Genomic DNA, 20,610 nt, shown 5'->3' on the forward strand with positions numbered 1-20,610 from the left:
TTACCGTTAGAGGTGGATTTTGGTGTGTTGGACTCCAAAACCCACATGTTACTCCCCAAAACCTCAGAATATGTGCTTTTTATCACACGCGGTAAATTTCAAACTCTGGAGTCTCAAAAGTTTTCCTGGTGCTATAAATAGCCATACTCCTCCAACCAACTTGGACTCTGGGCCACAATATGGTTTTCCAATACCCCATAACTCCAGTGACTCTGGGTACCTGAGTATTGACATGTACCTCCAGTTTGTGAGGGACCAGAGCAGGTCCAGTTTGTGAGGGTCCAAAGCTGGAGCAGAAATACTACTGCCTGTCACTAGAATTGGATGAATTAGGACTGACGTTCTTAGCAACCAGTGTGCCTCCTCTCATGTCGGATACATGTGAGGAGGCATCGGTGGAGACATTGCAGCCATCAGCACAGAGCCTGAGATATCAATAAGCCTTTCCAGTGCTAGTGTAGTAGAAAGAAATGCACCTGCACACGAGTAGACAAGATATTTCCCAGCAAAACTCTAAATAAGCCTAAATGCCATGAATAACAAACTATGAGCTACATGTACAAAGCTTTTTTGTTGTCGCAAGTGGCCGGATTCGCAGAATCGGGCCATTTGCGAAAGTAAAAAGGCAGTTTTGTATGCACCATGCCCAAATTGCTATTTGGTACCCTTTTACCGAATTGCAATTTGGGATTGCAAATCGGTTTTCAGATGGGGCGAGTTTAGGGCGCCCTTTCCTAATACCGATTTGCATTGGCATGTACAAATGTTTTGCGACTGAAATGCGGTCAAAACACATGTGCATTTTACGACTATGTCAGACTTGGTGATAACCCATTCGCAAATGCATGCCACCATCTCTGTGATTTTTGCGATTGTCAATGGATTGCAACCTGAGACCTACCCCATTAATATTCATGAGGTAGGTCTAGTTGTGACCCACTGGGAATCTTCAAATAGTGTTACACACACTTTAGTACATTAGTGTTTGCGATGACCAAATAGCAAATCTAAAAAATGTGCTGTTTGGTGATTGCAAACACTAATGTTAGTACATGTGCCCCTCCACTGCTTCACTACCAGATCTTTGTAGGAACTGATCTGCTACGTTTCCCCAGATATCAGCTAGAGATAAGCAATGCTAAACTGCAGTATTAGTACGTAGAGATGGGACATGCCCACCAGCATCCTGCAGAGGACCATGAGACTAGAACAGGTCCTAGCAGAGAGAAGGTGCAGAATCCACACTCATGAATAGGGACAGTGCCAACTACCTGCCCCACACACCATTCCAAATCTACTGCTTTGGATCTTCAGGAGGGGGGCAAGTGTGAAACGATGTGTCTTTCATACAGTGAAAGAATGTGAAACTGGTGATGTTGCATATTGAAGGATATGGGTTGGGGCTCTTGCTAAGCCTCCAGCATCGGCCAGCGCAGGTAAGCGCGGTGGGGAGGAAGACGACAGATGAGGGCAGGGCGCAGCCGGGTCGAAGCCTATAGACGACAGAAAAGGTATTATTTATTTATACCTATTCTGTCATCTATTGACTTCCCCCTCCCACCGCGCCTGCCCCGCCCAGCTCCCTCGCCCACTGCATTTACCTGTGCCGTCCTCCACTGTAAGCCCCCTTTGGCCCACATTATGGATTTAGACAGCTGCGCTCAGGGCCTCCACCGATACACGAACTTGCTTGATGCCTTTTGGAAATCTCTTGAGACTCACACATCAGATCACAGTACTCTTTGTTGATGTAATCTGTGATTCTGTGATGGTAGCCGCTCAATTTCCCAGAGTTTCTCAATCTTTCAGAAATTGCCACTTTTAAAAAAATCAACAGCAATTCTCTGAATGCTGTGTGACTGTCATGGACCCTTCCATCCTTTCAGAGAACTGCATTTTTATACTTCATTCAGTTTCCATAAGAACAAAGCACAATGTTTGTTTGCTTCAATATCTAAAAATATTAAAATTCGACCAACATCAACACAAAAAAATTATATCATCTGGCATTCTTGGACAAGAGTTTCCAGGGTAAAGAAATAGCAATGAAATAGCTGGTCACAGGACTATACACACCATGCTGCCTGAAGCCTCTGGTTCAGGGAGACCATTGACTGTATGAAGTGTTCAATACATGTGGAGGAACTGCTGGAGGTCTAATGAGGGTGAAAGAGGTGATTTGTGAGCACATCTTTTCTCCTCTTCAGAAGCCTAAAGACTGTTGGAATTGTGGCACACTGAGCCTGTGGTTCAATTTCATCTTGGCCTATTTGGAAAATTGTTTTGAAATTGATGTTCAAGTGACCTCAAATAGTAAGTCTGCAGGGATGAAAGCACTGGCAAATGATGGTCTGTCTGTTTCCAAAAGGCAAAAATATGAAGCTAACTAGCAAGCGGTACGCGGTAAGTACTGTGGATACAGAACACAATGTTCAGAGGAAAATAGAGGCAGAAGATTCATTTTGACTAATTCTAAGGCATTAGAAATATCGTTTACAATATGATTTACACCTGTGAAATTGCTACTTGCCATTCTTTCTATAAATGCGCGGATGAATACGCTTTCATAGATCAGGCGCACGTGCTGGTGCCTGGAATCAGGTATATAATTATTTCTTTTATGGTCGTCATGCACATCTTCCTACATTCATCTAAAATAGAAACCCCACTGGAAAGATGTCTGCTGAGAGCTTGACAAAAGCCATCTCACCGCCCCCACCTTAACAGGGTTTCACTGGTTAAAACAATAGGAAAGAGCTTTCAGAAGATGGAAAGATGTCAGGGTATAATCTTACATCCTTTGTTTACACCGGCTGCAAGGGTAGAACTGAAGTTTTACTCCAGGATGTCAGGCCCCATTCAAGGTGAAAGTCTGAATGGCTGTTCATTCTATCATGGCTGGGGCAGTTTTGTTTGTAAGGAGGTTTCCACTGGAATAGATACTAGTAGCTATGGCAACCACAAAGTTGTGTCTCTCGCCAAATTATAGCCAAGAGAAAAAGATAGCCAACCAACAATAGAACACAACCTCTTCAAAGAGAAAGATCTCAGTGTGCAGCCGCCATCAAATGGATTGCTATACAAAATAAAAATGAATTTTTCAATACACAGCATAAAGCGATGTTGTGTACATCTTCAAGAGGTAAATGCTGCTGATTTTTACCCAGCCGTCTGAGCTAATAATTAAGAACACAATTTGTAAAAATGTTAAAATTTGAGTATATTTATCTGCAAAGATTTCCAAAAGAGGCACTTCTACATGTGCTGACACGCTGTTATATATAAGTAGTATTTTATGTTAAATTGACGTTCTAGATTTGAATGATTTCTTTGTTTTTTTTAAGTCTAAATGGAGGAAAAACTCCTGTTATCTTCTCAGACAACCCACCTCACATCTACTCCTCCCACCCTTCTCACCACTCATACCTGGTCCTCTAGCTAAATCTCCTTCGAGCCCTTTTAACTCTTCCTCTGGGCTCTATGTCATTTATCACATGGTCAAAATATTGACACCTCCTTCCAGCTCTTTCCACTCTTCCTCTGAGCTCCATGGCTTTATATCACGGTCGAACTACTGATATTGACAAAATGCCCCCTCTTTGTAGTGCCTTAACAGAAAGTAAATCAAATGTTCATCAAACCAGCAACCACCAAAGGTCACACATTCCTTGTTTTTAATTATTTCTGGGGGCTCCTGTGATGTTTTGTTTTGCACCTTTTGTTAAATGCGAGTGTGAAACCTTCCATCCCTCACTTGGATTCCAAAGGTTGCAAAAAAACTATTTTTGAACAAAGATTGGGAGTTTTTTTGCCTCAAGTTAATATGAGTGAGTTTTTCAAAGTTTCCTTGCTACAATTGTTAGAACTTTCTTCCAGTGGTTAATTTGTAAAAAAAAACCACAAAAAAAAATGCCGGGGCTCTCATCAGTAGGCAGTTTGCACCGGCCCACTTTTCCTGTTAGCGGCGCCTAAAACAGAACCAACTATTAACCATGAAAGTGGGGAGAGGATGTGGTGTAATGGCCAGAGCTGCCGACTTCGGAGCTGGGGAACCAGCTTCGAGTGTCTGTGTCGACTCAACATCCTGTGATGCTGGGCACATCACTTAATTTCCCTGTAAATGTATGTGTCCTTAACTGGTGTTCATGAAAAGTACAGGGTGTTGATAATTAAGTGCTAGTGCTGAGCACCGGAAAACACTGGTTCAAATTAAGCACTGCTTTCTACTAAGTTTAGGATCGACCATTGCAATTGATTTTAATTATAATGTGCGGCAACAAGCAACACTTACTTACACAGGAATAAGGACACACCAGGTCGAACATACCTGAGTATTTTTAGAGAAAGTAAATACAAAATATATCATAAAACAAGAAGTACCATCCAAAGCATGTATGTACCATCAACACGATGGTTGAGCTCATGATTACACCGGGGTAACACATTCCACTTCCTATCTGGTAAAGCCTCTTAACAGTCTGGGAACTCAGTCCCATTTTACCCGATCTGCCTTGATGGATCTTCAAGCCTATCACCAAAATATCAGAAGACAGCTGCTGGTCTGGGCTTTGGGTGTTGTGGTGGCAGTGTCCTTATAGTGGTGTTGATGCTTTGGCACCTAATTAAGGGTGGCAGGAGGCTACACTTTCCCCAGTTTATATAAAAATCTATTCCATGATGTGCATGAGTGGGCAGGTGGTGGGTACACAAATGCGCTCGCCTTTTGCAGCCCAACTGAGTGCCTTTTTGATCTATCAAATAACTTTCTAAGCTCTCTGTGTCCTATAATGTACCATCATCACCCACATTGCAGGGCACAGGCCCTAAAAAAGAAGTGGGGGACTCACCAAGTTAGGCAGTATGCAAGAGACATTATGGTGCATGCAGCATAACATCACGGTATCATAGGAAGTGACATCACAAGAAGTGACATCAAATCTTAACAATTCACACACATTTTGCAGGTCTATCATGAGTACATCTGAGCGCATTATGAGGTTTAACAAATGAAGTTTTGTGTCTTTGTTTTGCCAAAAAAAGTATGCAACCCAGACGCAAAATGGGCCTCAATTTTTTCATTTGTTTATTAAAAACTCTGCCACAAAGAAGTTGGCAACAAGGAGAAATGTAGTAGTAAATCTATTCTGCTTAATTGGTTGCAAAGTCTGCCTTTTAACATATTTTATGAGGTGAAGGCACCTGCTGCAGAGATCTGTGTGTGCCCAATAAATCACAGGGAACAATAATATTGGTAATATAACTTTAGAGGGTAACACATTTGCTGGAGAGACTTGTGTTTTCTCTAGTCCCAGTTTTGATTCAAAGTGGCATAGAGGGTAAATGATTCTACGCCAAATCACGTCATCTGACATGCAGAGGACAGATTTGTATTTTATTCAGCTAGGTTAGTAAATTACTGCTTTTAACACAGAGATCCTTTTATTACTTAAAGTTCATAAATCATAATACTTCTAATATAGCACAGTGAGCTATGAAGGACATGGCTCATACACCTTATAACCCTCACATCTTGTACATTGATTTACACATTTATAGGATTTATTGTCAATGTATAATGTGCACGTGTGACTTAAAGCGCTCTGACACCCTGCATTGGGATAAGTAGCGCAATGAAAGAAATAAAAAAAAATAGTGGTATTCAACTTGTTTTTTATGTAAATAGTGGAACTGACCAGCACATCTTTATCCTTATGGCGCATACATATCACCTAAATACAGGGATAGAACAACCTAAAAAGCATGCCTCTCCTATGTATTAGGGAAGTGATAACAACAAGCTGTGTCCCTTTATTTCCCCTCCCTTGCATTTGCATCTAGGTGTGAGGCTCAGAGAGCTCCTAGTCAGGACAGTGAAACTAAAGAAGGTCTGATGGCCCCTTAAATTGGCCTTTGTGTTGGGCCCGGCTGGAGTCTGAAACATGAAAGCCCTGTCTGCACCTGCACATTGCTGCTCGAAACAAAAGCAGACAAGGTGCAGGCACTGCTGAATGTGTCCCGGCGTCTGAAAATGACACTGGGACAGCATATTTCAGTGGGGTCCACTTCTTTCAGGTGGATGGTGTCCACCCTGTGAAAATAGTGGGTGGGCGCCGTGTACCCACGTGCACCACCGACTTGTGCACTGCCACACTGGATATTGCACTATTTAACAACAAATGAATTAGTAAGTAAATTCAGAAGAGGTCAGGCAGCTTCATGCCTGTTTAATCGCATGATGACAAATATTTATTTAAGCGAGAAGATGGAGACCTAAAGGCAGAACAGTAACTTAAGAGAGAGAATTAGTGAAGATTGAATGTTTGAATTAATGTATCAGTGAATGAATGAATATTCGTGTGTTGAATAAATTAATAAAGGGTCAAATGAAAAATTCTAAAAAGTATGAATGAGTTACCGAATACACATATTTCATCTCTGTGTACTGATTTTCTCTAACTGATGCTATTTGCAAAATGTTGGCAATGCAAGACTAGGTTGCTGGAGATCTTGGAAAAGGGCTCCAAAGAGTGATTCTCGAGTTTAGTAACCTGTGTATAAAGAATTGGATTCCCTCTGTGTTAAGCGTACATCTAGACACTGGTACGAATGAAGTGCAGCTGCATTAGAAAATGTTGAGCTGACAAAGTAGCATAATACTCCTTTTACAGATTGTGCCGCGTTATGCTGCATACTTTGCCTTTTCTTCTGGCATAATTGAGTCAACCCTGCCACATAATTTGGCCCTTCACTGCCGCATAACTTCGCTGCACATAGTGGCCCTGCTTATAACTCACCCACAGTCAGAAGAGCTTGACAACAAAATGCAGTAGTTTGCATTTCCTGTGTATTCCAGGTTGTTCCAAAATGTCTAATAACAGATGGTCAAATGAACAAAGACATGCTGCCATAGTATTGTTTTGTATTGTAATTGCATTTATATAGCGCTTACTACCCCTGACGAGGCGTCGTAGCACTTTTTTGGTGAGTAACCTAAAATAGTACATTCCCCCAAGTGGCATGTTTATCATTGCTGCAACTGCACATATATAAGCCCACAGTTTACAGAAAAATTAGATTAACACACAGATGAAGTACCCTCACATCTTTCAAGGTTAGGCTCGGAGGTGGCTGCCTCGGAGGCAGAGAGACGGACTGGCCAGCTCTGAACAAGCAGAACTTTACAAGTGAGTTTTAACTAGTGCGACTTGGCACCTAGGGTGACCCTTTTAGTGAATCGCTGCACTCTGTGGAAGGTATGCGCCTAGATCCTCTAAATGTGGGCGCCCTGCTACTCACCTCTTCCCTGTCAGCCATGATGGTCCTTCTGTCACTTGTTGCCAAGAGAACATGAACGGCCAGGCTCAGATTCGGCCACTCCTGCTTCTGCCGACTGACAGAGAATTGCCAATTGTCAGATAACATCAGGAGCAGAGAACAAAAGGTGACCCCCAGAGGCTGGCTCCTCGCACAAAAAGACAAAGCGCTCAAAGCAGCCATTTGGTACCAGACAGACCACAAGCCTGACCTGGAAGTCATAATTAGGTAGCCGGGTCTCCTCTGCACAGCGTGCTTCAAATAAGCAAAGACGCTTGAAGCTAATACAAGCAAGAGACAGAAGCAGCCATCATTAGAGACAGGCAGACATAAGCATCATCAAAAGACAACATATGCATCGCTGGTCAGCTGATGCAGCCTGACACGCGCGCCGTCCTTGTGTCTGCTGGTCTGGAGCACAGTCCCCCTGGGGGGCTGACCAGAGGACCACAGCTATGTACGGAGGACGTTCCAATCAGGACCCAGCAGTGCACAGGAGCAAGGTTCACCTCCATCCCACCTGGGAGTAAGGCGAGGCATGTGATTGGCTGTCTCCAGAGACCTACATGTTCTTGATGGACCCCTCATCCACTGCTCTAATTCAGGCGTGTCCAGCTTAAATCCAGGAGGGATGGATGCAAGACAACTTTCAGGATAACTCCTTACTATGTAAATGAGTCCCCTTAAAATGAACGCCAAGTCAATAAAGCATATGTCGACATTTTGAAACAGCGGCATGGATTCTGCCCTCCAGGACATAGGTTGGATGCCCTTGCTCGAATCTTTTAACTTCTGAATGCTTGTTCTTGAGAATTTATGTGCACTTACCTGGTTTACAAATCTTACGAAGTTTTTATCAAAGATTGTATTCTTTATAAAAGTTAGCCATCTAGCCATTTGTCCTAATTTCATAAAATGTTTGTATATTGTTCGATTCTTGCCTTGTTGTGCAGCGCTTTGTCTCACCATCACGTGTTATTGAAACCGTAATTAAATAAATAATAAATGCCCAGAAACAACAACATACAATGTTCGGTGCTTCTGAACTCAGAAGTGGAAGATATCACCAAGGGGAGGCGTGGAACTTTCCCTTTTTCCCTGGTGACATATTTTCAGAGTGTCTTTTGTCTTTGCAGGAGGGGGCCAGGTATTTGCCACGAGGCCCTGGTGGTGCCTCGCGCGCACAGCGTGACCTCCATTTGCTGCGCGTGAGAATGACTGCTAATTCATCACAGCGGAGTTATTACGATCAGAGCACAGAAGTCGTACTTTAAGGCTCAATATTATGTGAAGATCAGAAAGGAGAAGGCAGGGTTTGATTTTCTCTAATTACGTCCTCCCTCCGCTTGCTCGTCGTCTATAGATTTCCTTGATTGTTTTCCCATTCCCAGCCCCAATTTTTCCGTTCCATGCTCCTCGCCTCTGACACCCACTTAGCAGCCACATTCATCTCTGTCTCTTAATTGAGACGTAGAGGGCTCTCTGGCCCGGCTGTGAATATAAAATCTGACGTGCTTCCGAGGTGTGAACTCAGTTTAAACAGCTCTGGGTTTCTGAGCACAAAGGCGCTGAAACAGTTAAGGGGTGCTGAATGCATGCTTTTGGTGTAAGATGTATAGCGCAGGCCTAGTTTGCAAGAATTGGTTCAATAATACATGTGACAATGCTGAAATGTACTCTTTTCCTGTAAAGGACCTACGCATGGTGACAAAGGCGCAGGCGGGGTCTCAAGCAGTGCTTGATTTGTAAAAAAACACATAAGCGCCAGGGTCCTCGTCAATGCTGCCAATGACAGTACCAACACAACTAACTACTATGCTCCTTCGGAATCAAGTGTTAGTTCTTTTTAATGTGTATTGAATTAATAAATGACGGTTGTAGTGCTCATTCCTAAATTAAACAGGAAGCGCCACCATGTGGCAGACTGTCATGAGTACTGGTGTTGACAATTTAGTGCTGGTGCCGAGCACTGGCAACCAACAGCTCAAATTAAGCACTGCTCTGAAGACTTGAGTGTGGCAAACGTCTGTGCCATTGTGTGCTGGGCAAAATAATGCGGTGACCCCTGGTTCCTATTAGGAGAAAACAAATGTCATAACTTGGTCTTTCCTGCACTCCATCGTTTTCCCTCAAAGACACAGGTCATAAATAAAGCACGCTTGGTAGAGCCTCTGGCCCGACACAGAATCTGAGAGTTGCTAACACTTGTTGGACATGCAACCCACCACAATACCTAGAAACCTTGACTCGCTCTAAAATCTTGCAGTGCTTAAGCAATCAGGTCCTATGACCTTAATAATGTCTTCTATATGTCGGGTAATGGATATTCAGAACCACATTACTGCAAATCCAGAACTGTTCAATAAACCTATCAGTACTATTCTCTTTCTTCTCCTTGTGAGCTACACACAGCATGCTAGGTGTCAGGAGAGCGTGGGCGAAAGCGGCTGGCCTAGCTTCCATGAGGCGTACTTCCACTGCGTCTACCTCTCCCGTGACAGCCCGACAACCCTGAGACCACCTGGGGGGATTTCTTCAGCTACCAACTCCTGCCTCTTGTCCTCTGCTGAGGGGATACGAGACTGGTTCGTATTGAGTGTGAAGGTCTGCGCATTTTTCAAGCTCCCTAACCTCCTTTGTCCCCCTGCCCTGGAGCTCGACAACTGCTGAAGCCTGAAAAATGCAGGGCAGGAGTCCTCCAGGAGCTTTCCTCCTTTGACGCAAGAGAGTTGGAGGATAAGAGTGGGGGGTGCTGAGGCAGCCTGGCTTTGGTGTCTGCTGTGTACACCCACACTGCGCATCTGCGTTGTGCCTGCCCCGCCAGTACTAAACGTGTACGGTACCGCTGCTTACAACAATACGAGGACTGTCGAAACCACTTCAAATAGCATATGCAGCAACATTGGAATACATTGTGAATACTACAGTGGGCCCTGACTTACCACCAAGGAGAAGAAGAGATGCTAAAGAAGGGGGGAAACACGAAAACAATAATGTACAGTTCACTCAGAGACACCGGGGGATGTGGACTCCTGAAGATCTCGTCTGAGGCCTGCACTGACGGCTGGAGATGCAGGCTGGGAAAAGCAGGGAGAGGCGCTTGTGGGGGGCTGCATGCGCCTCGTCTTTTCTCCCCACCCTATCCCCGGACCTATCCCTCCCCTTCCATCCTCCATGTCATTCACCTTACATGCTTTTTTGCCCTTCCAAAAGGAGTGGAATAATGTAAAGAGGATAAGGGGTAATTAAGGTGCACTTGGAGACCTTACCAGGAGACAGGGCCACTCTAACAGCATTCTGAGACCTGCGACCTATGAACACTAGTTTAACAAGACACAATAGTTAGGCACAATTCTTAGACCTAAATAGTCTCAGCCCACTGCCCCAGTAGACACCTCAGAAGACCCCCACTGTAGAGCATCACGGAGCACTGCAGCACGGCAAACCAGAATCAGTGGGAGAACCCTGACTAGGGTGCAAGTGTGGATGAGGTAGAGGACGGGCAGGCTGCTGAGGGTGCCTACAACAAATAAGCCATCCGTCTTTACGGGAAAAACAAGCATGAGTACGAAGGGCTCCGGGGATGTCTGTATGTTTGCCTCGGCCTGGTCGAAACTCCTACTCATGGTTTTAGTCTTGTCTTTAAATTTGGCATTTTCTTTTGCGATGGCTTTTTCTCTGGTCTTATTACCTCTTGTAGAATGGTTGATTTACTGATCTGTTATCTGTTTCTCAATCTTTAGGGTTACCTGGGGCTGAATTACTGGAGTGTCCCAGGGGAGCAACAGGCGTTTGTACCCACTTTGCACAGCCCCAGGACACCATGGTATTACAGAAGGGACCGCAGACACTTGTGTGTCCCCTTCTATAATACCAATTGCGCTAGCACACATGAATTGCCAGCACTATCATCAGAGGGCATTCCCTCATTTGCATGGGGGTGTGGTCCCATACAAATGAGGGAATCCCTTTGCCTCTGCGCCTGCGCCGTTTTACAGATGTGGGCGCAGAGGCAAAGAAGCTGTCAGTAGGCACACTGACAGTGTGCCACCTAAAAGATGGCACACTGTCAGTGAGTCAACTGATGGGAGCCTTCTGGAGGGTGAATGAGGGTCCCACTGACCCCTTGCAGGTGGGTGCCGTCACTCACTGTACCCGTCTGCAAGGGGATCTCTAATCCCCCTTCAAAGTGCAGGAGAATTGCCACCTGCACAGTGAAACACGGAGCGGCTTCAAAGCAGCCACTCTGTTTTTCACCTAAATGGGATCCTGTCCTGGAACCTGGCAAGGATACCATAAAAATGGCCAATATAAATGTAATGATTTATCACAACAAATTCAAAATTGTTGTCCGACAAGAGACATGGACAGCAACTCCATTGGTGATCCTTGATGACATAAATCACACCAATTATGGAACCTGAAGACCAGGTCAAGAAATAGTGACAAGCTTCAAATAGACTGTAGAGCAGGAAATGAACTCTAAACTATACCATGGGGCAGCAACCATTAGAATTTATTGATATGTGATATCACCTTACTGGACAACTCTCTGTTGAGGATAATACATGTCTATATCCAACAAAACAAGATAGAAAGCGTCTTCAATGTCCTAAGTCCCTTAAAAATAGCCATGAGCAAACCTGCAGTGTTAAAAACCATCATCTTCATATTTGGAGACTTTAACTGTAAAATGGCAGAGTGTGCAATGACTCAGAGGAAACTATTGAACCGTAAGCTATAATAGGCATTCCATCAGTCCAACACCACTTAAAAAAAATACTCACAAAGCTTAAGAAAACAAAATTTCTGCTCCAAGACTGATCTTAACCCGAAGGAAATATGTAAAAGAAGCAGCCTAAATACCAACATACAATGCCCGTGGAGCTCAAACAGTAATAAACTGCATCTTCCGCAGGACGATAGACTGTCCCAGGTTTGAAAACCTGCGATTGCACTGGAAATCTGGAAAGCAACCACAACCCTTCTTATTGGACATCATAGGAAATATTTTAGCCAGTAAAGAGATCTAAAAAAAACTTGACAACTGCTGAAAATGAGGGTGGCCCAGAGTGGTCTGATGAAGCCAAAATTTGGAAACCAAACTAAATCAATGGCAAATTGACTCAGAGACCAGAACAACTGCCATGAACCTAATTCACAACGTTGACGAACAATCAAACTTGTTGTCACGCTGACAAAATCATCGGACATTACTACTCTCTCTCATCCCAAGATCCTCAGGCAAAAACAAAAAATGTAACCAAAGAGCCACAAAAATTCTGAACTGTTTGACAATAAGTATAAATATCTCATGGACTGACTAAAATTCCTAGTAAGAACAGAGGCTGCCCCAGAAGAGATCAGGAAAACAAGAAATTGTTATTAATCATTAATTAAAGGAAAAAATAAAGAGGTCCTTCACAATAAACGGCAAAAAGTGGCACTCAAAAAAGCCTGTTATCCCCTTCCAACAAAATATATGCTAAAAAAGAGAAAACATCGACCACAGCAAACTGTTTTCGTAGTGAAACCAAAGACATCCCACACTTTCTCTCAAGATGCCTCATCAGTGATCAGAGGAAGCACCAATAGATATATCTTAGAAAATGATCATCTTGAATCTGATGATGAATACATATTATTTCTACAATGTGGCATCTCTGAGGGGGTAACTAGACGGACAGAAAAATAGCTGGTCAAAAGTTGGAACCTAACAGAGAAGAACCAGAGAAACTAAATGTAAGACCTCTGGAAGTTCTACCAATAGTTATGGCGGGTAACTATTGGTAGAACTTGTAGAGGTCTTACATTTCCTTTCTCTGGTTCTTTTATCTTAGGTTCCAACTTTTGACCAGCTATTTTTTCCAGAACACCAGTTTAATGAACAGGTTGTTTTTATTTTGAATGCTGCATGTTTAGTTTATATGCCCTTCCACATTAGGTACTTTATGGCAGGTTTTATGTCTGCTGTTTTAAATTTTCTATTCGTTGTGTAATTATTCCCTGAGCAAAAGGCAGTTTTTGTACACCAAAAGCACTGATAAAAATACACTAAAAATCATTCTTGGCTGTATATTCTTGAGTAAAATTATTGGTGCACCTGATAGGTCTTTAAACTGAAAATAAATGCTCCACTGCTCTCAGATTCTCAGCTCCTATATTGTTTGGAATAACTGTTTTTCTCGCTGACTCTATCCAAATCAATCACAAAGATAGAACTGTACACCTGAACACCCTCAAATTCTACCTAAAATGCTGGATGATGGACAGCCCCATGGGTTTCCGTGAAAAATCACAATTTCTGTAGATCATCGCCAAGTACCATTCAAAAATAGTTTGTTCTATTGCTGCAATGTTTTTTTTTAAAACACAAAGTTAGAACAGACTTTGTAGCATCCATGGAAATGCACATTAACACTAGTGCTCTGAAGTAACTTTAATGTTTTACATAGCGACTTACAAATAAATATATTAGTAAGAAGCATTCGATAATGTGCCTACTGCTACACAGAAGAGCTTAACTGCATTTAGATAGTTTCGACCTTACCACAATCACGCACACGTTTGCCAGAGCATGAAGAGACTTTGAAAACATACTTCAAGCAGAACTGTCAAATAAACTGATGATCTATCCTAAAATATGCGCATATTTAGGGTTACCAACCAAAGCAAGAAAAGGGAGCAGCACCATCCTGTCCTAAAGATGCCTACAGTGTCGCAATATCTCCTTTAGACTCCTCATCATCACCGACAGAATCATCTATGGAGATGCCCAACATATTCGATGAACTGAATAACCACTCTTGGTCCAAAGTTAACATACAATCCAACTCCCAACCCCAACGTCAAATACTTTATACGGGGAGGGAGGGCATGGGGACAGGTGGGGTTTACACCAGAAGCCCACCCGAATCACTTGGAAGGGACATCCAGAAGAGCGCTGCAAGCAATGCAACAGGATAACCTTCAGAAAAGAAGATATGTACTTGCTCTCCCAAATCATGGACCTCTAGACCGAGTCTAGAAGAGTAAGTTACTTACCTTTGGTAAGGCTCCTTCTAGGAGATATTCTATCTAGCTGTAGACTCCTCACCTTAATAACAGACGCCAGACTGGCACCAGAGATTGTTTCATCAAAGCTTCCTGTGCACAGGTAGGTGGCACCACAAGGCTCCACGAACACTAGCCACTGCCCTGGAACTGAGGGAGCTGAGCCGCATATAATCTATACCCCATATGCACGAAAGCCAGTGCCGTTCTTTCTGAGACCTGCACGATCCAGAGCCCTGCTCTCAACTTGTCTATTTTCCAGTGATTCCAAATGTGTCTCAGATAAGGTGCCAGGGACACTATCTCCCCCACTGACAAAAGGATTCAAGCTGTGAAGCATCTGCAAGACACAGATGTCGGTCGCGGACCCACATGATGTGTGCCTTTTATGCTAGGGCCCGATCACAAATCAAAATTGTGTGATAAGTGCACCCTTATGCACCCAGAGGCAGTCAGGGAGCAGGAGGTGAGAACACCAGACCCGAAGGTGTCAAAGTGCTTCAGGAGGCAGTATGTAGCAGTTTATAGCAGTGACTCGGATAACTAAGAAGATTAAGAGGAAAAAAGCCATGTCTTTAAATGCTTTTTAAAGACAGAAATGGAGTCCAGACCAGCAATCTGGGCAGGAAGGGAGTTTCAAAGTCTGGCCGCAGCCACTGAGATGGAGTGACCACCCCATCTGGCCTTCTGAACCCTGGGCATTATTGCCTTTTTGAGGAAAGAGGATCTGAGAGGTCTGCTACGGATGGACCAGATAAAAGGTGAGTTGGGTTGACTAGGCCCTTTCTGATTCAGGGCTAAGAATGTCATACAGAGAGCTTTAAAAGTGATCCTTTTTCTGATGGTGAGCCAGTGGAGGGAACGAATCTCATCCTTGACCAACACATATCTGGGGATCTGCAAAACAGAGGTCCCACTCTTGCTCCAAGTCATGGGGTCGTTTTGGTCAAGGTCATACGGTCATTCTCAAAAGAAGTCCCGCTCCAGCTCGAAGTCTTCCAGTAAGTTGAAGTCAAAAATGAGTCGTAAGTGGAAGAAATATAAGCGGGGCTCATCCTTCCACTGAAAGTTTGTATTGCTGGGAAAAAAGGTCCAGATCCTGTCTGACCCCTGGAAATATTCTAAAGTGAGGAATCTGATGTTCAAAGTATCCATCACAAACTCATACTCACAAAGTGCTTGATTGGCCTGGTGGGGTTTCAGCTCTGTGTAAATGCATGATGCCTTTCAGTACACAGTTAAAAGGGGTCTATACAAAGTACATGCACGGTTGGTGTATGCATCATATCCAAGGACAGCTGACTCAGCAGCAAACACAACTATTAAAAACAAAACTAGAACTAAAGCGCTTGAAAGCTATTCCGTTTGCACGTAGCACTCATTGAATGATTCCCAACATGGATCGAACTGCAACTCTAGCATTACTCTCTCATTCTAGCACGTGTGCTTGATAGCATTAAGAAATATGCTGGTATACGCAGTACAAAAATGAGAAATAAACATATGCTCTCAGAGAAGGTCCTTGCCAATAAACACGGAAGGAAGGATCCATCGCATAAGAGAGCGCAGATCATTAATCAGCTGGAATATCTGCCAGGTGACGTCACCTGGCAGAAGAAGCAGGGTCTCAGAAGGCAGGGGCGTAACACAGGCCCCCGCGGTGCGGGGGTCCCCAAGCTCCAGGGGGCCCTCTCAGCACAGCACTCTGGCTGCATAGCTCCTGATTCTGCCCGGAGGGGGCCCCTCCACGTGCCTTGCAGGGAGGCCCCTTCGAGTTTTGTTACGCGAGTCTCAGAAGGGCTGGGGAGGCTTTGTTTGTTTGTCGAGTTTTGTGTGGCGCGGGCTTGACCCGGGGGTGTCGGAGTGCTTCGCGGCATGTATGCGTCGGCGGCTGCATGAGTTACATATGGAGTAAATGCAGATACATAGTGACAATATCAATTTAATGAGTCAGAATAGGAGACTGAGCATGGGAGATGCTGCTTTGAGGCTTACAAAATGTTTTCAAAACATTTTTGTTTAACATGTAAAGCGCTCTGGTGCCTTCGGCTCTCGCTATCGCTATATAAAACTGAAAACTCAAACTCATGCCAACAACGCGTTCATACCTCTCTCAGATCATTAATAACAATTAAATCCCTTCCTCTATGTGGGCTCTGAAAAATGCTACCCACACTCGCTTAGAAGCCAAAAAGGAAAAACAGACTCACATTAAGTTGGGATGCACTGCGGTTTTGATGTGGCTCCTTGCCTATTTTCATAATGCACGGTAAGTGTAAGGTTTCAATAGGCTGCTAAAGCGAAATACAGGGACACCTTATTCACTAAACTGAAGGAACAGCAGCTATGAGAGGCTGGTGCTGGCTTGTCCAATCAGAAGACTTTGAATGTGGGCATTAACTGCTGGTGTTTGTGTGCTTTCTATGCCTGTCCCAGCTGAGGGAAATGAAGCAGGTGGGGATTGTGGACATGTGCATCTGTATTTAGAGGGTCGGGTTATGGAAGATGAGGGGCTAATAACTTAGGTTCCATATCCTGCTAGGCTCAAAATGCTGTTAATGTGTCTTCCTACCAGTAGCTAATAGAACGATGAACAATTAACAGCAGTTAACATCCACAACAGAGGGAACTAACACTATCATGGAAATCACACATTTACAATTCGAGATATTTTTTGTTTTCTAGCAGCATTTCTACACCCTACCATTGGAAAGAGTCAGTACCATCTAACTGCAAACTCGTCCTGTGCTTTTTACGGATGTGTGTCTGAGGTCCACCCCTCCCCTGATGGAAAAGAAAGGCGGGGAGCACAGTCAGGGGCAGCCACGTCCCGCCTGCTCCCGCGTGTCTGGCCGTGCAGTAATGGCCTGCACAAGAGCACGCCAGTGGGGAAATAATTATCCCGCATATGAGCCTGTCTGAGGGCCATTCTACCCAAGCACGGACCCCTGTGTTAGCAGCAGGGACGACGGCGGAAGCCTGACGAGGACACACTGCCTGGAAAATAATGTCCCTGCACTTTTCCCCTGACAAATCACATCACGCATTCAAGTCTGTTAATAGTTGTTTTATTATAATGTACAATAATAATCAAAGCTACAGGAATCAGGGTTTTATAACGCGCCCCGCTGAGCGGTAATATTAAACCTCTAAGTCTTGGGGCTGCTGCAGGGAATGGAAAAAAAGCAAAGTATAATTGTTGCAAATGAACCTGGTTTGAGCGCCATGTTTGTGATTTCATCAGTGAAGGAGAGGGAAAAAAAAACACACCAGGGTCTGACAAAGGGAACAAAAAACTTCCAGTAAAACATAAGCGGGTACGCGGAGTCCGGCGGCAACGCAGAACCACAATGCGCTTTAATTTCCCCAGGCGGACAAGTCAATGAATATAAGGGCCCAGCAGAGTGCAATTCTGCAAATTAGGGATGCACAAAAGAAACTGCTCACCCGTGGAATTTCTTCATTATCATTAAGCGCAGATCCACCATCCCGGCCCTTAGTGGCCGCAGACCATTCAGAATGTTAGGCCATCCTTAATGAATACGGCTATAAATGGGGGTGATTTATATATTCACGTTATACTTGTAAACACCAGACGGCATGCTTGCTCAAGAACCCAAGCTGGGCACCCATGGTGTAAATGAATACGGCCAACCTGCGGGCATCCACAGGAACTTCTTCAATGCCCTGTTCACTCAACGATGGCATAGATCACAGAGGTAAACACGATACAGGCAGCTGCATTGAGTAAGAAAAGGAAAATTCTTGTTTTGTCCCCGTTTGGGCGGCTTTAATGTTCGCGATTCTAAGTCGTGATAGTGGCCCTGTGTTAGCCTATTGTCGCGACTCAATAGGGGCTAAGAAGGAATTTACACATGAGGCTTCTCCATGGAACCAGCTTTACTTTGTACTCTCAATTCAGGAGGTACCCCCTCTTGCTTCTTGTCAACATGCTGCCCCCCTGCAGGTCACAATGCACAGCCAAGGGGGCGCTGTTGTTGTTTCTGGATCCCTTACCACACTCTGAATTATAGACAATCTGGAATCGACATCTGTCAAGGCCTTGTTCTGCTTTTTTCGCCTTTCAGACAAAGTTGTGTCTATTTTTTCTGGAAAATAATATACTCTCGATGTGAAAATATTCTTATACAATACAGGGTACAGGACGGCTACCTGACTTCTGATAAGACAAAATGCAATTGCGACTTAACGGACAACAGGATATGAAGCACTGCTACCTTCATGCAAAATATAGCACTTATCTTGGATTATAATCAAGGCGCTATGCCAGAGCACAGGAAGTTCTGATCACCAACGCCTAGGCATCAGAATGCTTTGCGTCTGTGGAGGACGGTGTCGGCGTTGATGACCTGCCAGCCCGGGGACATAGGTTCAAGTCCATGTTTGGACCATGGGCCAGAAATCCCATGTCTGACTAAATCACCATATCTTCATGCGCTTCGAATCCTAATAAAACAGCCTAGCGGGCTGTCCAATATAATCTAATTACATGTTACCATCCCATCACCCTGGTTCCACTTAGAGTTTACAGACAATATTGTACAACAGTTCGTGTTTCAGATGTTCCTGATACAAAAAAAATTATTTTTTGTAAAGCAGATGCTTTCTGCAGATTCTTTTTTTAATATGCTTAATATGTTATGCGGTAGAGATTTGCCCAGCAAGTGACCTGGCATTGTTGTAAACTTGCAGCGGTATGAAAAATGAATCATAAAAAATGATTCTGCAGTAATGCCCTGAAAAAAATGCCACATACATAAAGAATGACAGCCTTGCAAACTATCAGAACACCTTACCAGACAAAAACAACCATTCAAAACTATTACTTGTAAATATCATTTAAAATAAAATGAAATTCTTTACCTACCCAAGGAGGGGTTTGCCACATGCATACACGCCTGGATACCACATGCTCCTTTCATCACAATGCACACAAGCCAGAAATACTAGTATTTGACCATTTCAGTGCGCATTGAGCTGCTGCGGGCGGTGTGCTGGTCTGTAACCATTCACGTCCAGTCATCTCCTGAAGTTAATCAGCATTGTTTGGACAGTGATAGAACTATTTCAAAGCCTTTTTGTGTTTCTGCCACATCTGTGTGTGATGATGTTTGAGGGTTTGTTATATAAACTCTCCATAAAATAGATATTTTTCAGACCCTGTGTGCATCACTGAACACGTGGGACTGTTCATTGCAAGTTCACCCCCCGAACACACCAGCCTGTAAGGCTCTGTCTGTCACAGGACTCTCCTCTTTGCCAATACACCTTTCAGTGTGCGATGCTGGGCAGGGGTGTATTTCGGTCAGTAAGTTTGGTTGAACTTCAGATTTCCCAACAATCAAGCTGGCATATCTTGTTAACATGCATTATATGACAAGGAGAACCTGAGGGGGCTTATGGGGCAGTGGAAAGAGACAGGAGTGCGGGTAGTTAGTGGGTACTTAAAACCAAACTTTTTCAAAACAGACGAGAGAGTGTGTGAGTATGTGTTTTTGTCAGTGTGGGTGAGGCATTTAAAAATTCTAGGTCAATTTCGACAGACATCTCACCATACCCAACTGACGAAACCTGGCACCCAACTATTTACTACATAATCGGGGCCAGCTCCTCCGCTAAGGCGGAGGAGCATTGCCCCACTAAGGGCCATATAAGGGCCCTACTGCGAGTTTGATGGTGCGGCAGCGGGATCGCCCCGCTGCTTCGCCGCCACACCACCAAAACCCACGTGGAGACAGCCCGCCCAATTATGACTTTCTAAGTTATTGGCAGGCTTTTCCTTTGGCGTTCCCATGGCGGTGCCGGACTGAAAAGTCCATGCTGTGCAAGAACTTCTGTGCATTCACACAGGGGGGTGCATGTTGTGCCCCCCTGTGTACATCCACAGGGCGTGAGACACAAAGGGCCCTGCAGGGCCCCCTTTCTTTCTTCACTGCCACTGTTTTTATGGAGGAAAGACCTCCATGAAGCAGTGGCGGTGATGAAGTTCATAATATGCTGTCCCGCCAAGCATATAGGTTCCTCTGGACCGCCACACCACTGCCAGGGTGCGTCGGTTCCCTGGTGGATTTGGCAGTATCAAGGCGGCACGACCACTAGGGTCATAATGAGGCGGTTTGGCGGTCGTCGGACTGCCAATCTCGTAATCGGCCCCTATGTGTAAAAGGAAAAAGAAAATGATTAATAACGCAACATTAATAACATTACATTATTATCATTTCT

The 20,610-nt window shown here is 44.2% G+C and overlaps 1 protein-coding gene across 4 annotated transcripts in view; it reads right to left on the reverse strand.

Moving 5' to 3' along the window:
* The window catches only part of FAT3 (FAT atypical cadherin 3), a 748,816-nt gene that overhangs the window by 526,234 nt on the left and 201,972 nt on the right, over positions 1–20,610 (reverse strand). The window lies entirely within an intron of this gene.

This window comes from Triturus cristatus, chromosome 8 (genome assembly GCF_964204655.1).
Source record: "Triturus cristatus chromosome 8, aTriCri1.1, whole genome shotgun sequence".
Taxonomy (NCBI): Eukaryota; Metazoa; Chordata; class Amphibia; order Caudata; family Salamandridae; genus Triturus; species Triturus cristatus.